The sequence below is a fragment of the Nicotiana sylvestris genome, chromosome 10 (assembly GCF_000393655.2).
Source record: "Nicotiana sylvestris chromosome 10, ASM39365v2, whole genome shotgun sequence".
Classification (NCBI taxonomy): Eukaryota; Viridiplantae; Streptophyta; class Magnoliopsida; order Solanales; family Solanaceae; genus Nicotiana; species Nicotiana sylvestris.
This window is the reverse complement of record NC_091066.1, coordinates 97,449,395-97,453,553: the sequence shown is the minus strand read 5'-3', so window position 1 is coordinate 97,453,553 and position 4,159 is coordinate 97,449,395.

Here is a 4,159-nt window from a genome sequence, read left to right as displayed (position 1 = left end):
CATTTCATGCGTGCAGGTTCAGACAAACAGACAGGTAGACTTCCTCAGTAGGCGTTTGCCCGAGTTCATCTTTATCAGTAAGCTCCCCGTCCTTCGGAGTTGCCGGGTCTAGATGTTTTGTGTACATATGTAGATATGATATGGGTAGGTCGGGGCCATGTTCCGATCACAGTACATCCATCAGTAGAGGCTTGTAGACATATCCTGTCGGTTAGTGCAGTATGTTGGGCTTGTAGGCCTTATACGTATATTTTGGCTTGTCATTTGTAGTACTTATGACATCCTTGCCGACCTAGCTTTATGTTGACATTTAGTCAGTATTAGTCTCTATTCAGTTTTATATTTTGCATCGCACATTATCTTGTAATGTGGCTCGTGACCAAAGTATGACAATACATGTTCAGAGTCTCGTAGTCACAAGTGGTACACAAGTGTAGGTAGGCACTGGGTGCCGGTCTCACCCCCAGGCTCGGGGTGTGACAAATACACACTAAATAGGCATAGTCGATTGAGAGCTCTTCAATCAACCACTATAATAACATAGTTGAACAAATAGAGAAAATACTACAGCAAATCTATATTAACGTAACAGGAAAATCATTCTTCAATAGGTTCCATCAAAACCCAAGATAACAATTGAGATATTCATAACAGTATGCATAACTACAATACTAGAATTCATAACCAACAATGAAAATAGGAAGAAGGAAGTGAAAAACTCGTAGAAGAATTCTCCGTCTTGCTATTGTGTTCTTGCCTCCTAAGGCCGAATCTCCGGTCTCCACGACGGCTCTGTGCTCTTCCTAGGTCTAAAGTTCTCCCAAAAGTGACGTTTTAGGTCTATTTATATGTGTAGGAAAATACCTAAACGTGTAGGCCAAGTCCTAGTCATACAAGGAGACGAAATAAGTCTTCAAAATTCAGAATGTGCACGCCCCAGGCATGGCGTCGCCAACCTAAAACCAGCCTCAGCCTAGCCTTTGGCTCGCATCACCAGGCTAATGCTTGGTTGAGCTGGTCTTTGTCTGGCCTATCTTTTTTACTGTTCTCGAGCACACTTTTAACGTTTAAGTATTCCTTTTCTCTACTTTCATATCTAATTCACCTACACATAAAATAGACTCCATTACGTGCAAATAAAGTGTAATTTATCATTAAAGCATGTAAAATGTAAGGCACATAATGCACGAAACTATGGAATTATAGCCACACATCACAACCCCTCACACTTCCGCTTCTACGGAAGAACCTCGTGCATACGGATGCGCATCTGTGCCCAGGCTTCCGCACTGGAGAACCCAGGCATGTGCTTGCCACTTCCGCTTCTGCGATGAGCCATGTGCACTTGCTCGTCCGCACCTGCAGCCTAACCCACTGCAGGTGCGAAGACACCAGAACAACAACAACTTCAGCCAAAACAACCAAGTCCAAAAATGATCTAATTCTCACTGAGACCCCATCCGAACATGCCAACAAGTTTCAAAACACATAGCAAACCTACTCGAGGCCACAAATCACATCAAACAACATCGATTCTACGAATCACAACCCAAATCAAACCTATCGAAACTATGAACATCCGACTTTCAAAACTAACACCGAGTCATACCAAAACAACTCCGATTGTCCTCAAAAGTTTGCACACAAGTCATAAATGACACAACGGACCTACTTCCAATCTAGGAATCCCAAACTGACCTCGATTACACCAAAGTCTACTCCAAACAAAAATTAAAGAACACGAAAACCTTCAATGAACTAACTTTCAACATTAAACGCTGAAATGCTCCAGGTCATCTGAAACTCGATCCGAACATACACCCAAGTCCAAAATCATTATACGAACCTATTGGAACCGTCAAATCCCAGTTCCGAGGCCGTTTACTAAAAATGTTGACTTAAGTCAAACTTGGCCATCTTAGGCCACTATTAAGGAAACAAGTGTTCCGATTTCAACCCGAACTCTTTCAAACCCAAGTCAACCATCCCCTCAAGTCATAAAACAATAAAGGCACATACGAGGAGTTTTAATTAGGGGAATGAAGATCTAGAAGTCAAAATGATCGATCAGGTCGTTACATACAATTAGATAAGCAAGAAACAAAATAGAAATAAACTATTAATTTGTGGGATAATATAAAAATATAAGACTTATAATTATAATTATGATGAGAAAAGTCTTGTATATACACATCAATAATATCACAATAAAAAATAATTTTAAAGGAAGAAATATAAATAAATAAAAGAATTTCAAGCAATAGCGTAAAAATATTTACTAATTAAATTTCTCAGGTAGGAAATTTTAGTTAATAAGAGAACTCATAATTTCATATTGAAAAATACAAAAATATAAAGATACTATTAGAATATTATACATAAGATAATCATATTATATATATAACACAAATTAGTAATTATTAATATTGGGAGGTTTTTTTATAAAAATAATAAAAGGCTCATATAATGAATTTAAAATTATAATTTACTAAATAAATATTACATTATTTAAATTTTTAGTAAAATACAAATGAGAAAACTAATCAAATATTACAGTAGAAAAGAATGTACAAAAAGAGGGGATAAAGATAATTTTATGATATTTATATTTTGAATTAATTAAAAAACAAAATAAAAATAAACAACACTCAAAAAATTATTGATAGATTTAGACCATTGAAGAATTTTGAATAGTATAATATAAGTTTTAAAAAAATAAAAAAAAATTCAGAGTAAGAAAATATATATCTATGTTATTTTAAAAGAGAAGTAGTATGAAAATATTACGCCAATTGACAAGTTAATAAAAAGTCACGTTAGTAAATGTATAGTACTAAGTACTTGCTAATTTGATAAAGAATAAATAAATATCAAACAATTATTTGATTACTATATGAAATGTATTCTTTGATTTTGTATAGATTTTGTTATAATTATGTATATTATATTAAATATAAAATAACAACTTTATTAAAATAATATAATATATTAGATCATAATTTTATAAAATTAATATTTTATCAAATAAATAAAGATCAAATAATTATTTGATTACTATATGAAATGTATTCTTTGATTTTGTATAGATTTTATTATAATTCTGTATATTATATTAAATATAAAATAACAACTAAGATTTATTAAATAATATAATATATTAGATCATAATTTTATAAAATTAATATTTTATCAAATTATTCGCGCATCGTACCAGTTCAAAATGCTGTATTTTGGGCCAAGCCCGGGCCTAAATGGACCAAACGGGCCGGGATTAACGGGCCTGGGCTTGGCGGGCCTGGGCTCTGGCGGTCCCGGGCCTCACGGTCCCGGGCTTCGTGGGCTCTACGGGTGGAACCATCCCGTGACGGGCCTAAGCCCATATGGTCCTGGGCTAAACGGGCCGGGCTCGTGGGCTTAGCAGGCCTAACTGGCTTTTTTATTTTCGGACTTTTTTTTTTAATTTTTTTTGTTTAAGGCAATTTCTTGTAAACCGTATCATGGCTATATAAAAAATATATATGTAATATATATGTAGAAATTTAATTATTAAAGTACTCGACGAAAAAGTAAAATAACAAAACAATAGTAAAACTAAATTGTCATGCATAATAAATTAATAAGAAAGTACAACATGAAGCATAAATACGTCTAATAATTTTAAAATAACACAAATTGTTGAAATATCTTAAAGACGAATTTGCGGATAAATACCATCAACACAATACGTTATATGCCTCCTTAAAATGCTTGTGGTACACCCTGAACGAAAATTTAAGACTCTTCCACAGTTCTTGCATTTTAATATTTGGCCTTCTTCATTTTCTTCAAGCACTTCATAGTAGTGCGAAACAAATAAGCGCACTCTTTCCGAACGAGGCATGATGTAACTTGAAAATTAAGATTGAGACTTGAAGTCTTGAAAATTGGAGATTGAGAGAAATTTAGATTGAGAAATGAGTATTGAGTATTGAAATGAAGAAGAGGGAGGGGGTATTTATAGTGTCAGAGAAGGTTAGTTTTGTAAATTAAAAAAACGGCTATTTGTGCAATATGGCCGTTGGTGGTCATTGGGGTGGGGCCCTCATTTTGAATTTTGAAAAATCTTGTTTTGTAGTATATATTGTATGTTATGTATATATATTACCTTATATATTTTCTT